We start from the raw sequence: 20,056 nt of genomic DNA, 5'->3' as shown, positions 1-20,056 counted from the left end.
TGTACTTTTTCTATATTTAAATATGTTTAGATACAAAAATACTTGCCATTGTATTAAAATTGCCTACAGTGCTCAGTACAGTAATATGCTGTGCAGGATTGTACCCTGGGAGCAATAAGCTATGCCATATAACCTACGTGTGTAGCAGGCTATACCATCTAGGTTTGTGTAAGGACACTCTATGATGTTCACACAATGACGAAATCACCTAACGATGCATTTCTCAGAAAGTACTCCCATCATTAAGTGACTACATATTATATACTAAAAGCTATTCAACTGAGCTCAACAGACATACTCTGGAACCCTCCTCTGTGGACTCCACGTTTGGGAAGGTCTTTATTTCACTAAGACTAAGCTCTTTTCAGAAGTTTCGGTACTTTCTCCAGTCCATAGAGATCACTCTGCAGGCCTCCACACCACGTTATTCTATCAGACCACACAGATGTCTTTATTCTTGTTTTTCTTTCACTCCTTATTCATTCTTTTCTCTTTTCTCTAAGGAATAAAATAACTGAAAAAAAGGTACTTTCCAACACAAGCTCCAGCAAAAATCTAATGTATTATTTGATTCTGATTTAGAAGCATTTAGATGTAACAAAGATAAATTGTTAGGGAAATAATATTCAAAGCTATGACTAAAATGGTAGATTTTATCCTCTATAATTTTCATTTGTTTATGTTCATAGTTAGGAATAAATATATGCTATAAGAATCTCTAATGATTTAAGCTGGCAGGATATATTTGCTTGTTTTGTCACATTATATTTTCCAAATTTGAAACTGTTAAATAATTTTATTGTTCTCTTACTCCTAAATGCCACATAATAGGTAATATTTTGAATTAATTATTCTTGCTAGTTTATACAGATTATATATTATGTATAAAACAGAAAAAACATATGTGTATTATGTATTATTTATATATAATATACATAATATATAAAATATAAATATATATTTATAATATATATAAAATATATAATATATTATATATAAATATTATATATAAATATTATATATAACATATATATTTATATATAATATATATTTTTATTATATATAAATATATATTATATATTTTTTCTATGTTTTTCCAAATGACATTTTAACACGTGACAGCATTTCCTTTTAAACAACATAACAACAATGACTACTGATTTAAAAAAAAATTCCATTTCCAAAAGGAAATTTTCTGTGCAATATAAAAATAACTTAGAATATTTATGTCCTCTTTATTCATTCCATTATTCCACCCTTTTATAATCATACTGTTTTATTCTACTATAAAAAAGAGGGAAATACTTTAGCCTTCAGTGACTTTCTGAATCTGCCCTGCATCACTGATGTGAGTACTCCCTATGGCCTTTTCAAAATCAACTTCCTGTGAACCAGTTGAGTTTTTGTGCCTCCACCCTAGTAGCTATGATAAGGCAGTTCTCAGGCTAAGAAGTGTCACAATGCCTTTCAAAACCAATTGATTTTAATAGTTTATTTTGCCAGTTGGAAAGGAAAAGTACATGAGATATACGTGGGTTGGGTTTTGTTAGGTATAAGATAAGTTTTGTTTATACTAGAAAATACTTAACAAAGGAACCAGTTAATTTGTAACATAATTTTATTGGTAAGTCTATGAAATGGCAGATGTCCTTTTTCTATTTATGTGTTAAGTTCAGTGCTGGCATTAAACTCAATAACATGCAGAGATACAAACTTTGAGAAGGTTAGTTTCAATACAAAAGCCTATATGCTGACCTTTTAAAAAGTTGATGTTAGTCACAACATAGGAAGTTGGGAATAAATTCTTAAATATTGTGCAATCAACCTATTGGTAACACGTTCTCATGATTTCTGCCAGCTGGCACAAGCATAGGAACTTCACTCACAAAGTAAAAGTTTAAGAAACTTATTGTTTTCTTAAATGAAGTGGTCGGAATTTGAAGCAACAATTAGTATATAAATTCTGACTAAGCAGAGGTAACTGGGCTGATCCTGAGTATAAAACAAGGCCTAAAAAGAAAGGCTGTGCCTTTAAGAAGTTTACAAGATACTTTTAAAAAAATACATAAACACAAAATATACCAACTCAAGAAACTGCTCATCATATCCTATGATTATGAGAAATAGGATATTCAGTGGATGAACAAACATTCTCTCACAGTCCTTAATGAGTCTTAAGACATGTTTTCTCTAAAAGGTTATCTTCTATATGTAAAATAACCTTCACCCACAAGGCCAATTGTTTTTTCATAAATCTTTAAAAGGACGGCATCCTGAGCTTGCCAGATTTTCAAGACTCTAAAAAAATTATTGGCTCAAAACTATGAAAATAAAATTATAAATTAAAATTATTAACTGATTAATCAAGTGTTTTCAAAATAGTATGTTATACCAACTATTCAATTACACTGAAACACAGTTTATCTAATTACATATAAATGATGTTGAATGTAAGATGTGGGACCATCTTAATATATTTGACTAACACAGTCCAACCTCTAAGAGAGTCTAGAGTCTATGAAGGCTTTTGAATGGTCATGTTCCCACCAAAGCAGTCACATGACACTGTTAAGTAATTTGAGTAAACAACATTTTTAAACAAGAAATCAATTTTTAGTTCTATCAAATGATATTGTTAAACATTTCAAGTAAACAACACTCAAACCAGAAATTAATCTTTAGTTTGGTCTAGTACTTACATAATTAGATAGCAGAATTAAAAGCATATGAATAATTCCACAAAACTCAAAGGAAATAGAATGTCTTTACTAAAATAAAAAAAGAATATAAAAGGTATAATCGTCCTCTGATCTGAACTATGTAGTAAAATTTTAGTAAATGTAACACCCAAATCACAGCAGTGACATTCTAATTGTTCCATTTTCAATCATTCCCCCCACTACTGCTAACTTTGTTGGCAGATGAATTATCTCTCTGAAAAAAATTATTGTTCTTGCCTCCAAGTCTCAGTTCATGTTTCCCTCTTGGGCAAACTCTTTGCCTTTCTCTTCCCAGATCCAAATCTACCTATCTTTTCAAACTTTGCATTGAGAGAAAAACATTTTATGTGAATTAACAAAGATGTGATATCTTACTGTTACTGGCCACGAAAGACACATCTATTTCTTTACATTTTTTTCTTCAATTTTGAGAAGAATTTTAACTGCCTTAGTCTTTTTTATCTGTTTCTTTGTAGCCACAGAATGGGAGCTAAACGGGGAGAACCGCAATATCACCTCAGACACGATGGTCCAGAACCGCCTGTGCTCACACAAGACCCATAATTGTGTGCTCCCCATTGCCTATTCCTATCCCCTGAATCCAAGAGGGCTGCCTCAACAGTAACCTGGAGTTGGACTATACACACTGTCACTGGTGAATGATCCTCCTTCGCTGGGCTCTGATCTCTCTTGCCCAGGTTCTGCCTTGGTTCTTGATCAGGGGTTCCGGGACATTCTCACTAAGTTCTGGATCTGTTCCCTCTCTGGCCTATGCTTCAACACTATTGACAATTTGGTTATTGCTCTCTTTATGGTTCTCATCTTCACTTTTTATGCTTTCCCACTTTAAGGCCTTCTCCATCACTCTGAATTGCTCATCCATGGCCTCATTCACCATTTTCCTTTCTTCTTATATTATTTCTTAACTCTTAGCTTCTGAATTCTTCTCTAATCTTACTTAACCAATCTTGCTCTCCTGGTTGAAGTTATACATCCTACATTGTAACATTTATTATTGTTTTTAAAACAATTTTATTTTTCCCCAGGTTTATTAAGGTAAAATTGACAAATAAAAATTATATATATTTACAGTATACAGCTTGATGTTTTGATAAGTGTATACATTGTGAGACATCGTCGTCATTGCATACATTGCGACACACTATATATCTTGTGAAACATGCTAATAGATTTTTAAAATAATGTTTATCCTGAGTAACAATATTTTGATAGGTTTTTCCATATTGTTTAATCTGGCAGCACTTTACGAAGCAGGTTATCATTTTTCCCTCATTACTATAAAAAAAGTTAGACTCAGCAAACTTAGATCTTGGTCTCTCTGACTTCAAGTCTGCTTTCTGGTCATTACAATAGTAGCTCCCATATTAGAGAGATTCTAAAAATAAGATTCTCAGGACATATCTTGGAACTTCTGATTCCAGAGGTTGCAGGGGCCACTCCAAATGACTCCAACAGTGATGCAGTTTTGGGAACCGATGTACTGCACATATTGCCACTATCCTACTGTAACCTCCAGTATGATGCAATCCACCTTTGAAATTAAACCGGAATCATTTTTAAAACCACAGTGTGTTCTTACAAATTCATGAGACATATTTTGTTCACAGGTGTTTCACATACTAGTCTGCTCATATGAAGAATATATTATATGGTCTAGATTATTTGCTAGACCCGTTCTTTCTCCTGCTCTGTCTTCTTACCCAGACCCATTTGAGTGACAGTCAGTTAACACCATTACTTCAGTTTAAGTCTTGGAATGAGAATTTTTCTCTGTAGGCCTAGCAGACCTATATAAGGACCAAAACCCTGTCCATGAGGTCATAATCATATAGCCATCTCTAAGTTGCATTGTGTATTGGGAAGAAATAAGAATGAAGTACCAGCCTGGTCTTCTATCATAATTGGCATTGAAAAGTGTATGTAATTGTATTGCTTATATACGGAGATCAAATTTTAACATAAGTATTCTAAATAAATATTTCTCTTGGAATATAGTCATGAATATTTTTCTTGACTTGAGGATATACTTTATTTTATTGCTATATTCCAACAAAAATGAGAAAAAATTCTATTCTTTCCTCTTAGACCTTCTAGGTTTGCAACCTAAAGTCACACATTTTAAAAATGCAAAATGAGATACATAGAATAGTTTTTTATATATATGATTATTTTGTTTTTTTGCTTCTGTGCTTTCCACATCAAACGTATGTCAAAACACTCAAAAGCTTTAGAACAGTGAGGAAATCTTCAGACTGATGGATTTAAAAAATAAGATCAAAGCATCTAGACCGCTATCTACCAATCATGGTAGTGACCATAATTTTTCCACATTTATACAGGCAAGGAAATGAGGTATAGAGATATCCAGTAATCTTCTAAATCAATTAAGGATTCACCAGAGATACACAGAGAAAACACAGGATTTATGACTGAAGACTGTTTTTTGGATTCAGTAGTACCTCATGATGCTGTCATTAATGTTTCTACAATGCTTTCTCATGGATACAGAATCCTCTTAGTCAACACTCTCAATTGTGTTTATCCTGTAAGTCAATAATTTAAAAAAAATTTTTTTTTAAGAGATGGGGTTTTGCCATATTGCCTAGGCTGGTCTCAAGAAATCTGCCTGCCTCGGCCTCCCAGTGCTGGGATTAAAGGCGTGAGCCACCATGAATGGTCCAAAAACTGATCTTTTCAGCCCAATATAAAGAAGGCCAAAGGAGGAATGTTGCCTCTGCCTGGCTGTCTCATCTGTGGTAGAGCTAAAAGTAAACAGATCAGGGCCTTGGTTGGTGAGGACTTCACTTTAAAAGTTTCAGTTGAATATAGTTGATTTTGGGATAAGTCCAAAGAGAGAAGAAGGTTCTACTTCTGAGATGGAAGCCTATGAAGGCATTATGCCAGGAAAGATTTTAAAAGCCAGGAAATGAATCAGGATGGTTGTGAATGGAGAAAGTCAAACACATCACTAAATCAGGAGGGCCAGGCAGATGAGAAACCAAAACATGCAGCCAGCTTTGGCAAATGCTCATTACAAATGAGATTCCAGCCAGAAGAGCTGATGGTTTATTCATTCACTCCATTGTTCTTTTTATGTATGACACAATGGTTCAGTGTAATTTCTATAAAGCAAGACAGATCTATTCATTTTAGGTTGTTGTGTTCATTAAATGGAGTAATCATGTTTTCTAAATGCTGACCTATTGTTTGGTATTGCACCTTTCGTGAACTCCAAAAATAATCTAAGAGGAAGATCTTAAGCTTTAGAATAAGTGGCATCTTTTTCCAAGGATGAAAATTTAACATGGAAGCTAGTGTTAAATTCCTGACAAATATTCATTCATGTATTCAACAAACATACTTTCTATTATACTCAAGACAGGATGGTGTTAGGAGCTAGAGACTGAGTATATTACAAAATGGCCATGGCCTTAAGATTTAGTAATGTGAATTTAAGGGGAACAAGAAGTTCTCCAGTTCTCCAGTTAAATTATTATTGCTCAGAGCAAGCTATTAGATATAAATCTGAGAAACAAAAGAAAGACCAATTAGATAATCTATTTATGCCTTGGAGAACTAAGCAAAATGAGAATGCTTCTAATTTGCTTTGCTTGAATAAACTCCAATCAAAAGACCGTCCTTTTGCAAAATAACCATAATAACATAGTAGATAGTTTTATAAATCTCACATTTATAATTTGAAGTTTTGACAAGGCATTTCTAAGTGGCATTTTAGGATTCTTATCAATTATTTTATTGACTGTAAAATTACGTTTAGTGACTTGCTTAAGCTTTCTCTGCAAATCAGGAGTTAGAATCAAATCCTTGCTGTACTTCATAATACTATTTCTGAACACTATAAAATTTTTCCAGTTATAAAAAGCACTATTTTATCTGTTATATGGTACAGCTGTGGATTGTAGTAAAAACTACAGACTTTTTACCACTTTTCTTGGTCCTGAAGGAAAGGAGACAGAAGATGTCCATGTCTGCTTCCTAAAGCATTAGAAAAGGTGGTCTTACAGATGGAAGAACAATCAATTGAGATAATTGTAAAATTCAAGCCTAATTAAATCCTAGCATTGAGAGGTTTATTACTGCTTCTTCTTATTTAATGTATAATCATTGATAAAGAAATACCTCTAAAATGGACCTTTGAAAACTAAACATGTGTTTACTTTTTCTGTAACAAAAAGGTGAGGGAACTTGAAAAGTTAGCTTCTTTATATGTTTATGTGCGTGTTTTGAGTGTATTTAATTTCCTGCTTATTTAGTTTTCTTTTATAATTTAATTTTGCTGCTCATTAAAATACTAAGTTATATAAAGTACTTAGAAAAGACATATAGATATTTTTAAATTATATAAATGTCATTAAATACGACAACCCTATGAGATAATAAATTATTATCCTTATTTAGTGAATTGAGGAACTGAAGCACAAAAATATGTAAATAACTTGTTCTGAACATTCTCATTTTATATTTCAACAATATTACTGAAATTTGCTGTTCAAGTATCACAAGTAAACTATTCCTTGAAGAATTTTCATGTAATATAAAAATAACAGGCAAGGAAATTCTCCTTTCAATTGTTGATTTTTAAGATACATTTAAGTTAAAATGTAATTCCTGAATTAATTTATTTGTCTTTCTTGAAGTTAGACAGCCAATGTGTATTTGAGTTTAGGACTGAATTCAAGCTAGGCATTTTCATGGAAATTAACATATACAAATATAAGTCATTATTTTAAAAAATTTCCCCGCTATAAATAGAAAAGATTTTTAAATGAAGCAAATAGATACATTAACTATCTTTCTTTTTCTTTCCCTCTAGATATTGATTTTTCTTTTTTCCAAACATTAGTATCTTTAAAAATTATATTTGTTTATAATCACTGATTTTACTTCTGTATCAAATCCAAAGCGTGGGGAGGGGCATGGTGGAAAGATATCCAAATAGAAACAGCTCAGGTCTGCAGGTCTGCAGCTCCTAGTGACACCAGTGCAGAAGGCGGGTGATTTCTGCATTTCCAACTGAGGTACCCAGTTCATCTCACTGGAACTAGTTAGACAGTGTGTTCAGCCCACAGAGGGTGAGCGGAAGGGCTGGGGCATCCTCTCACCTGGGAAGTGCACAGGGTCAGGAAACTCCCTCCCTCAGCCAGGGGAAGCCTTGAGCAACTGTGTCTTGAGGGACGGCGCACTCCGGCCCAGATACTGTGCTTTTCCCATGGTCTTTTCAAACCACAGACCAGGAGATTCCCTCTGGTGCCTACACCACCAGGGCCCCGGGTTTCAAGCACAAAACTGGGCAGCCGTTTGGGCAGACACCAAGCTAGCTGCAGCAGTTTTTCTTCGTACCCTGGTGGTATCTAGAATGCCAGTGAGACAGAACTATTCACTCCCTTGGAAAGGGGGCTGAAGCCAGGGAGCGGAGTGATCTTGCTCAGCAGATCCCACCCCCACAGAGCCCAGCAAGCTAAGATCCACTAGCTTGAAATTCTCACTGCCAACACAGAAGTCTGAAGTCGACCTGGGATGGGATGCTTGAGCTTGGTGAGGGAGGGGCGTCTGCCATTACTGAAGCTAGAGTAGGCGATTTTCCCCAAACAGTGTAAACAAAGCCGCAGGGAAGTTCAAACTGGGTGCTGAACCCACTGCAGCTCGGCAAAGCCTCAGTAGCCAGACTGGCTCTCTAGATTCCTCTCCAGACAGGGCATCTCTGAAAGAAAGGCAGAAGCCCCAGTCAGGGGCTTACAGATCAAACTCCCATCACCCTGGGACAGAGCACTGGGGGGAAGGAACAGCTGCGGGCACACCTTCAGCAGGCTTAAAGGTTCCTGCCTGCAGGCTCTGAAGAGAGCAGAGGATTTCCCAGCACAGCGCTTGAGCTCTGCTAAGGGACAGACTGTCTCCTCAAGTGGGTCCCTGACCCCATGTCTCCTGACTGGGATACACCTCCCAGCAGGGTTCCACAGATGCCTCATACAGGAGAGCTCTGGCTGGCATCTGGCAGGTGCCCCTCTGGGACGAAGCTTCCAGAGGAATGAGCAGGCAGCAATCTTTGCTGTTCTGCAGCTTCCACTGGTGATACTCAGGCAAACAGGGTCTGGAGTGGACCTCCAGCAAACTCCAGCAGACCTACCAAAGAGGGGCCTGACTGTTAGAAGGAAAACTAACAAACAGAAAGCAATAGCATCAACATTAACAAAAAGGACACCTAGGCAAAAACCCCATCTGAAAGCCACCAACACCAAACACCATAGGTGAATTAATCCATGAAAATGAGGAAAAACCAGTGCAAAAAGGCTGAAAATTCCAAAAACGAGAATGCTTCTTCTCTAAAGGATCACCAGTCCTCACCAGCAAGGGAACAAAACTGGACAGAGAATGCGTTTGACGAATAGACAGAATTAGGTTTCAAAAGGTTGGTAATAACAAACTCCTCCAAACTAAAGGAGCATGTTCTAACCCAATTCCACGGAAGCTAAGAACCTTGATAGAAGGTTACAGGAACTGCTAACTCAAATAACCAGTTTAGAGAAGAATATAAATGACCTGATGGAGCTGAAAAATACAGCATAAGAACTTTGCAAAGCATACACAAGTATCAATAGCTGAATTGATCAAGTATATCAGAGGAAGAAAGGATATCAGAGATAGAAGATCAACTTAATGAAATAAAGTGTGAAGACATGATTAGAGAAAAAATAATTAAAGGGAATGAACAAAGCCTCCAAGAAATATGGGACTATGTGAAGAGACCAAATCTATGTTTGATTGGTGTACCTGAAAGTGATGGGGAGAATGGAACCAAGTTGGAAAACAAACTTAAGGATGTTATGCAGGAGAACTTCCCCAACCTAGGAAGACAGGACGATATTCAAATTCAGGAAATACAGAGAACCCGACAAAGATACTACTTGAGAAGAGCAACCCCAAGACACACCATCGTCAGATTCACCAAGGGTGAAATGAAGGAAAAAACATTAAGGGCAGCCAGAGACAAAGGTTGAGTTACCCATAAAGGGAAGTCCATCAGACTAACAGCGGATCTCATTGCAGAAACCCTACAAGCCAGAAGAGAGTGGGAGCCAATATTCAACATTTTTAAAGAAGAGAATTTTCAACCTAGAATTTCATATCCAGCCAAACTAAGCTTCATAAGCGAAGGAGACATAAAATCCTTTACAGTCAAGCAAATGCTGAGGGATTTTGTCAACACTAGGCCTCCCTTACAAGAGCTCCTGAAGGAAGCACTAAATATGGAAAGGAACAACCAGTACCAGTCACTGCAAAAACATACAAAAATGTAAAGACCATCGACATTATGAAGAAACTGTATCAGCTAATGTCCAAAATAACCAGCTAGCATTATAATGACAGGATCAAATTCACACATAACAATGTTAACCTTAAATGTAAATGGAATAAAATGCCCCAATTAAAAGACACAGACTGGCAAATTGGATAAAGAGTCAAGACCCATCAGTGTGCTGTATTCACAAGACCAATCTCATGTGCAAAGACACACATAGGCTCAAAATAAAGGGATGGAGGAATATTCACCAAGCAAATGGAAAGCATAAAAAAGCAAGGGTTGCAATCCTAGTCTCTGATAAAACAGACTTTAAACCAACAAAGATCAAAAAAGACAAAGAAGTGCATTACATAGTGGTAAAGGGATCAATGCAGCAAGAAGAGATAACTATCCTAAATACATATGCACCAATACAGGAGCACCCAGATTTATAAAGCAAGTCCTTAGAGGCCTACAAAGAGACTTAGACTCCCACACAATAATAGTGACACACTTTAACAAACCACTGTCAATATTAGGCAGATCAATGAGACAGAAAATTTACAAGGCTATTCAGGACTTGAACTCAGCTCTGAACCAAATGGACCTAATAGACATCTACAGAACTCTCCACCCTAAATCAACAGAATATACATTCTTCTCAGCACCACATAGCACTTATTCCAAAATTGACTGCATAATTGGAAGTAAAACACTCCTCAGCAAATGCAAAACAACAGAAATCATAACAAACAGTCTCTCATACCACAGTGCAATCAAATTAGAACTCAGGATGAAGAAATTCACTCAAAACCACACAACTACATGGAAACTGAACAACCTGCTCCTGAATGACTACTGGGTAAATAATGAAATTAAGGAGAAATAAATAAGTCCTTTGAAACCAATGAGAACAAAGACACAACTAACCAGAATCTCTGGGACACATTTAAAGCAATGTTTACAGGGAAATTTATAGCACTAAATGCCTACGGGAGAAAGCTGAAAAGATCAAAAATCGACACGCTAACATCACAATTAAAAGAAATAGAAAAGCAAGGGCAAATAAATTCAAAAGCTAGCAGAGGACAAGAAATAACTAAGATCAGAGCAGAACTGAAGGAGAGAGACACATGAAAAACCCTTGAAAAAAATCAATGAATACAGGAGCCAGTTTTTTGAAAAGATTAACAAAATAGATGACTAGCCAGACTAATAAAGAAGAAAAGAGAGAAGAATCAAACAGACACAATAAAAAATGATAAAGGAGATATCACCACTGATACCACAGAAATACAAACTACCATCAGAGAATACTATCAACACCTCTACACACATAAACTGGAAAATCTAGAAGAAATGGATAAATTCCTGGACACATAAACCCTCCTAAGACTAAACCAGAAAGAAGTCGAATCCCTGAATAAGCCAGTTACAAGTTCTGAAATTGAGGCAGTAATTAATAGCCTACCAGCCAAAAAAAGCCCAGGACCAGACAGATTCACAGCTGAATTCTACCAGAGGTACAAAGAGGAGCTAGTACCATTCCTTCTGAAACTATTCCAAACAGTAGAAAAAGAGAGACTCCTCTCTAACTCGTTTTATGAGGCCGGCATCATCCTGATACCAAAACATGGCAGAGACACAATAAAAAAAGAAAATTTCAGGCCAATATCCCTGATGAACATAGATGCAAAAATCCTCAATAAAATACTGGCAAACTAAATACTGGCACATTAAAAAGCTTATCCACCAGGATTAAGTCAGCTTCATCCCTGAGATGTAAGGCCGGTTGATACACAAATCAATAAACGTAATCCATCACATAAACAGAACCAATGACAAAAATCACATAATCATCTCAATAGATGCAGAAGAGGTCTTCAAAAAAATTCAAAAACCTTCATGCTAAAAGCACTCAATAAACTACGTATTGATGGAACATATCTCAAAATGATAAGAGCTATTTATGACAAACCCACAGCCAATAGCATACTGAATGGACAAAAGCTGGAAGCATTCCTTTTGAAAACCGGCACAAGACAAGAATGCCTTCCCTCACCACTCCTATTCAACGTAGTATTGGAAGTTCTGGCCAGAGCAAGCAGGCAAGAGAAAGAAATAAAGGGTATTCACATAGGAAGAGAGGAAGCCAAATTGTCTCTGTTTGCAGATGACATGATTGTATATTTAGAAAACTCCATCATCTCAGCCCAAAAATTCTTTAAGCTGATAAGCAACTTAAGCAAAGTCTCAGGACACAAAATCAATGTACAAAAATCACAAGCATTCGTATACACTAATAATAGACAAACAAAAAGCCAAATCATGAGTGAACTCCCATTCACAATTGCTACAAAGAGAATAAAATACCTAAGAATACAACTTACAAGGGATGTGAAGGGCCTCTTCAAGGAGAACTATAAACCACTGCTCAAGGAAATAAGAGAGGACGCAACAAAATGAAAAAACGTTACATGCTCATGGATAGAAAGAATCAAGAGTGTGAAAATGGCCATACAGCCCAAAGTAATTTATAGATTCAATGCTATTACCATCAAACTACCATTGGCTTTCTTCACAGAATTAAAAAATGCTTTAAATTTCATATGGAACCAAAAAAGAGCCCATATAGCTAAGACAATCCTAAGCAAAAAAAAAAAAAGGCTGGAGGCATCACGCTACGTGACTTCAAACTATACTACAAGGCCACAGTAACCAAAACAGCGTGGTACTGGTACCAAAACAGATATATAACCCAACAGAACAGAACAGAGGCCTCAGAAGTAATGCCACACATCTACAACCATCTGATCTTTGACAAATCTAACAAAAACAAGCATTGGGGAAAGGATTTCCTATTTAATAAATGGTGTTGGGAAAACTGACTACCCATATGCAGAAAACTGAAACTGGACCCCTTCCTTATACCTTATACAAAAATTAACTGAAGATAAATTAAAGACTTAAATGTAAGACCTAAAACCATAAAAACCCTGAAGAAAACCTAGGCAATACCATGCAAGACATTGGCTTGGGCAAAGACTTCATCACTAAAACACCAAAAACAATTGCAACAGAAGCCACAATGGACAAATGGGATCTAATCAAATCAAGCTTCTGCACAGCAAAAGAAACTATCATCAGAGTGAACAGGCACCCTACAGAATGGGAGAAAATTTTTTCAATCTATCTATGTGACAAAGGGCTAATATTCAGAATCTACAAGGAACTTAAGGAAATTTTAAGAAAAAAAAAATCCCATTAAAAAGTGGGCGAAGTACATGAACAGACACTTCCCAAAAGAAGACATTTATGTGGCCAAGAAACATATGAAAAAAAACTCATCATCACTGATCATTAGAGAAATGCAAATCAAAACCACTGTGAGATACCATCTCACGCCAGTTAGAATGGCAATCATTAAAAAGTCAGGAAACAACAGATGCCGGAGAGGATGTGGAGGAATAGGAACGCTTTTACACTGTTGGTGGGAGTGTAAGTTAGTTCAACCATTGTGGAAGACAGTGTGGCAATTTCTCAAGGATCTAGAACTAGAAATACCATTTGACCCAGCAATTCCATTACTGGGTATACACCCAAAGGATTATAAATCATTCTACTATAAAGACCATATGCACCTGTATGTTTATTACAGCACCATTTAAAATAGCAAAGAATTGGAGCCCATCAATGATAAACTGCATAAAGAAAATGTGGCACATACACACCATGGAATACCATGCAGACATAAAAAAAAACAATGAGTTCATGTCCTTTGCAGGGACATGGATGAAGCTGGAAAGCATCATTCTCAGCAAACTAACACAGGAACAGAAAACCAAACACCGCATGTTCTCACTCATAAGTGGGAATTGAACAACGAGAATATATGGACACAGGGAGGGGAACATCACACACTGGTGTCTCGCTGGGGGTGTGGGGCAAGGGGATAGCATTAGGAGAAATACCTAATGTAGATGACGAGCTGATGGGTCAAACCAACATGGCACACATATACCTATGTAACAAACCTAGACGTCCTGCACATGTACCCCAGAACTTAAAGTATAACTTTAAAAAAAGAGAGAAACAAAAATAGAATAGAACATAAAGTAAGAGATACAGAAAGCATGGTCAAAATGCATAAATCTGTTTAATTGGAGTACTGGAAGGAAAGGAGAGAATAGGGCCGAAGCAATACTTAAGGAAAAATAGCCTATTCCACAACCTTTTCTCTTTATTTCTGAATTCATTATTCTATCCTTCAATGACAATTTTTGTCTCAAGTGTGTTATCTGGTAAACATTCTCTTCTATTTTTGAATGCCTGCTGTGTGTATTGAGTAAATGGAAGAGCTGAGCTTGAAGGACAAGTCTTGCTGATGCTGAAGTTTAAGGATTGCCCTTTCTCCTGTACCATGCTGCATCCTTCACACCCTCTGGCCCCTGCTCCGATGCTATATTCTCTCTCAGCGATACTCTTTTCATCTATGTAAATAGAAAGACATCTTTTCATTTGCCACATTCCTTTCTTTTCTCTCAGGAATCACTGTCCTGTGCTGCCTGGTGTTCCAAATCCGAAAACCAGTGTTTTACATACTTTGTCTTTCTAATTGTTGCTTAAAATGATAAATCTGGTCCCTACTGTTTTATGCTGGTGGGAACTGTTCAAGTCCATGCACATAATTTTTGTAACTACAAATGGTTGTTTATACTTTGTAAGGACTTCTTACAAATAGAGTATTTCACATAAAGGCAGTTCATGTAAAAAAAAAAAAAATCCAAAAGATATTGAACTAGTACCTGTGAATAATTGTATAAGGCAATTTCTTGTTAGAGTGATCATGCTTAATAAGTATTACACAATCAGATAAGGTTTAGGCAAGCTTTTCACTCATCAGACTTAAAAGAACAGAGTCCTACTCAGGATGTTAGTGAAAGCACACATCTCCACTCAGGTGTGGAGATTTCCTGAAAGAGGGCTTTAGATCATTCTTTGCCGGTACTTCAGTGTTTTCTGGCAGTCTTTTCTATTTGCCTCTTCTACAGGGAACAGCAGAATTCCATGCATCTCACTCATAACTTTCAAGGTAGGTCTGCTTACCATTTGCAAAAAAAAAAAAAAAAGTGATTTTTAAAAAGCTACTGCCAAGAGTTTTAGAACATTTACTTAGAGCCGACTGTGAATCACAGGAAGTCATTTTGTGGCCAAAGGCTGACTCTAACAATCTAACTAGGTTAGTAGGTCGTTGATATGTTTTTTCCTTCACTTGAAGCTGATCTTTTTGGTGGTGCGGGGTGGGGGGAAATGCCATAATCAAATGTCAACATGATTCATTTTTCATAATTAGCTAGGAAAGAGTTACAGTCTGCGAAAAAGGAAGCCCCCATTTGCCCATCCCTTTCAAGGTATGCTGCCAACAGCAGTGTGACTTAGGGCTCTTTTTCTAGCTCCTGTCTTCCCGTAACTTGCTCTCTTCACTGAACCAACTCACAACATAGGTAAATATATAGTCTCTACTTTTATTTTACCATGATAATGGTGAAAATTCCTTAATTTTCCCCTCAGTGCTTCTATGTTCATCTGCATGTTTTAGCACTGAGATGCATGTTCTTAGTTTTTCTATTTACACAATTCATTTTGAACAATTTAGTTGTTGTCAATTCAATTATTCACCCCCAAATTTTTAAATGTGAAGTTAAAATTATTTTGTTTCTTTCATTTTTAATTAAAAGATAGAAGTGTTTACAAGAGAGGAAGAGGCAGCAAAATGCGGTAGAAGTAGTAGCGGACAAGAGGGTAAGGAACCTGAGTCTAAAGCACACTCATTCATTCAGATATTCCATAAGTGTTTCTATATCTCAAATTCTGTGCCAGATACTGGCAACAATAATTGTGCGCAATGCTTTCATGATCCCTGCCCTCATAACACTAACAGTCTGATGGGGAAGGCAAGAGGTAATCACATAATCACAAATAAAAATGTAACTAAAAAATCTGATAAGGGCATTATAATGCAGAAGAACTTGAGAGAGGTTAAAGAACGCTTCCTGGAGGAAGTGTTATCTAACCAGAGATATGAGATATAAGGTGGGGTAGGGAGCAGGGAAGGCTGGTCCAGGCAGAGGGAAGAGTTTAAGGAAAGGCCCTGAGCCAGCGGAGTGGTTTAAAGAAAGGATGAGAGTAGTTTAAAGTAGGTAAGTGGAATAGAGGTTCCAGAAGGGACAGGAGAAGTCAGAGCTTGCAGGACCTAATAGGACTTCTTAGTGATTTTGGTCATAAAGCCAGCAGTATTTCAGAGGAATTGAATTGATATGATTAGATTTTCATTTTGAAAAATTCTCGTGCCCATTCTGTGGAGAATAAATTAGAAAGGTGCAAGAGCAGAAGCAGCAAAGAGACTTTGCAGGATTTCAGAATTAGCCTGTGGTCCTTTAGGATTTCATGATGGATTATATGTAGTTAATGAGAGTGTCAGCTGAGACCTGCATCTTGCCATTAACTGAAATGAGGAACATCTTTGTAAGGGAATATCATGGATTTGGGTTTAGACTATTAACACTTTAAATATCTTTGAATATCTTTGAAACTGAGACTTTCAGGGATTCACTTTCTGTATCTATAAAATGAGAAAGTGAATAAATCAGCTCTTAGATACTTCTTTTTGCTATCTACTTTGGCTTTATTCTGTCTCCTTTAATTCTTATCCATAGAAGAAACTGGGATACATTGCCTGATTATAACCAGAAAATTTTAGAACTGAAAAAGAAGGAACTTCATGCTAATATTGACGAAGAATATTTGCTAAGTTAGAGGAAAAGATGTTTGGGGTGCAAACTGTCAACTATAGTTTATTGTTCTTGTCTCTAAACTGAATACGGCATTAAATTCCCTGATTTATTTGCCACCTGTTCTTAATCATTACAGGTCTCTTTTTCAAAGGAAGTGTGGGTATATTAGTTTGTTCTCACACTGCTAATAAAGACACACCTGAGACTGGGTAGTTTATAAAGGAAAAAGGTTTAGTTGACTATTTCACATGACTGGGGAAGCCTCACAATCATGGCAGGAGGCAAATGAGCAAAGACACGTCTTACATAGTGGAAGGCAAGAGAACTTGTTCAAGGGAACTTCCATTTATAAAACCATCAGACCTCGTGAGACTTACTCACTATCACAAGAAAAGCATGGGGGAAACTGCCCCAGTGATTCAACTACCTCCACCTGGCCCCACCATTGACATGTGGGGATTATTACAATTCAAGGTGAGATTTGATTGGAGACACAGTGAAACCATATCAGTGGGAGAACCCCAGTTATACCAAAGAATTTTTTAAAAGAAAATGCCTTTAAAAAATAGTTAAAAGGTAGTAAATACACAAAAATAAAAGATCAATAAGTAAATTTTAAGGTCAAGTCTACAAATGCATTCATTAATGGTGCATATATCTCAGAACATCTAAACCATAATTAGCTCAAGACAATACTGCATTTGCAATGATAATACAGGATTCGTCCTGAAAATAGTGGCAATTGCAGCCACCTACATGGGAATGCTGAAAGTAGGAATTCAGCTAGTGTAGCAGGCAGCCCCTAAGATGGCCCCTAATGATCCTACCTCTTCTCATTTACACCGTTGAATGAGGGCTATACTTATTGACTCTCTTCTAACAAACAGAACATGTCAGAAGTGATGGAATGTCATTCCAGGATGCAGTCTTAAAATCTCAAGGGAACAGCAAAAAATGTTCCCATGCTCCAATCTCTCCCAACTTCCACCTCAGGCAAGTCTTGAAACAACATTAAAAAATCAAAATAAAAAAATCAAAAGACCATAATTTCTTGAGAGACTTTGACCTACAGGCAACCAGCCAAGGCATGCTGGGGTTTTGTACTCAGAAAGTGTTTTAAAACACTAAGTGTTAGAGTAATTTGTTATGCAGCAATAGATAGCTATTACAGCTACAGGAAATATTCACCAGACATCATTATAAAACACTAAATAAGATTCTTCAGTTAACTGTAGTGGAACCATGCCAGTTTGGCTCATGAAAAACAAAATTTTATTATTCCTAGTAACTCATTTTGCTGTACTAAATCATCCTTAGTTATATTAAACCATGAGTTTGTAGAATTCCCAAGCCATTTTTTCCATAAGAAATGAAGAGGGGATGCGAATTTCTGAATCAGTTCTTGATCTCTTGGCTGACACTGACTGCCTACCAGTGGGCCATAAACTTTACTTAACACAAGAAATAAACAAAAAAACAAACACATTAATCTATATCATCTGTGCTTTCTTTAAAATAAATGCAAAGTGGAGAATCTTGGGCTGTGGAGATCAGTATCTTCTGATGGGATGATCACTTTTAGTTGGAGATTGAGTACAGTTTAGGAAGAATCAAATTAGTGTGTTTCCCCAGAGAGCAAGATAATATCAAATGGAAGTGAAGGAAGAGGGCCACACTTCCACTTAGGATGTATAAATATGCAAAAAGAGCATCACTGTCAATATAACAATGAGAAAAACCTGGATAATCTATTATGTAAAATAGTCATTTTAATTGAGAGCTTACATCTCAAGGCAATCAGGTGAACTCCATTCCAAAGCGTGCCAAGCCACTCAGGAGAAATAGGACACATGAACTGTTTACCTTTGGCAGAGTACGGAAAGAAGAGGTGACAGTCACAAAAGCAGTTAAGAAAAACTCTGCAAAAATTGTAACAAATTATTAAAAACTGAGGGTTGGCTAGCATGAGCATTTAGAATCTCTGGGAGCCCCAAACACAAGGAGAGTCCCTATCCATTCATTAGCTCCACAAACCTCCTTTAGGTGCTCAGAAGGAAGACTGGGGACAGGGCAGGAGACCTGAGAGATCCTCTCCTTGGTAGCGAAGTTTTAGTACCTGCCAAAGACTGAGGGAAGAACAGGAATACCTAGAGAAGCCCATCCAAACTTCAGGTTCTGCTGCTGGGAGACAGAAACAAAACCCACCGATGCTCCAAACTTTTCTCAGATATGAAGCAAAAATACGAGAAGAGCGAGAAATCCACTCATGCCCAGGATCTGACCATACTTTGACATGAGGCCAAAGGTGTTTGCTGCGGTTGTATGGGCATTCACACCTCTCTTCTTTAAAATCTGCTCTTACCAGATTTGCATTCCTTTCATGTTATTGAAGTTTTCACATTCTGTTTTTGTTTGTTTGTTTGTTTGTTTTTCGGTTTTACTTCCTCCATTAACTCCAACAACTCTCCAATCTCTAGAGCTGTGCGATGTGTGGAGAAGTGCTCCTTAAGCCCTTTCCCCTTCTCAAACGTTCTCTCAGGTCTGTTTATGATGCTGATATTCACCTTTGGCAGGAAGGAGCACTCTTCCGCCAGTCACCCAAGCAGGCTTCCAGCTTCCATCCTCTTTGTTAGGGTTGACATTCCTAACGAAAACCTTGTCTCTTGGGGTTAACCCTTAGCACCTTGCTTGGTGAGGTGTGCAATAGGAAGCAAATGCATTGTCTTCCACTGAAGCTGGTTTGAACAGAACTTCACTGTAAGCTTCCAGAGGAAGATGGAAATTCCGCCATGTGTGTGGTAGGTTTTGTTTTATTTTTCCACATGGGCCCCACATTCCTAAAGAGAAAAGAACATCTGCTGTACCAGGAAAATTGCACTTTAACTCTTAAAACCACCCTTTCTGGAAAGGAAAAACAGTCCTCCAAGGCAAGACAACCTCTGATCAGGGAAGGTGGCCTGTGGGCCAAAGCGTAATTGCATTTTGCTACAATATTGCCATTGGTGAAAGCGGACTTGGCTAAATGGTCAAAACTCTATTATCCTTTATTCTAGTGGCTGGTGTGACATACTTCTTAAATGTTTGTCGAATAGAAATAGAAGAAAAAAATAATGAATATAAGAGTTATGTTATTTTTGTGTTCTTGTGAAAGGCAACAGCAATCATTTTTCAGCCAGACATTTGGTAGAATTTAGCAGCAAGAAATAGCAACAAGACTTTCC

This window comes from Theropithecus gelada, chromosome 5, assembly GCF_003255815.1.
Source record: "Theropithecus gelada isolate Dixy chromosome 5, Tgel_1.0, whole genome shotgun sequence".
In the NCBI taxonomy this organism is placed as follows: domain Eukaryota; kingdom Metazoa; phylum Chordata; class Mammalia; order Primates; family Cercopithecidae; genus Theropithecus; species Theropithecus gelada.
This window is presented reverse-complemented; position numbering follows the sequence as displayed.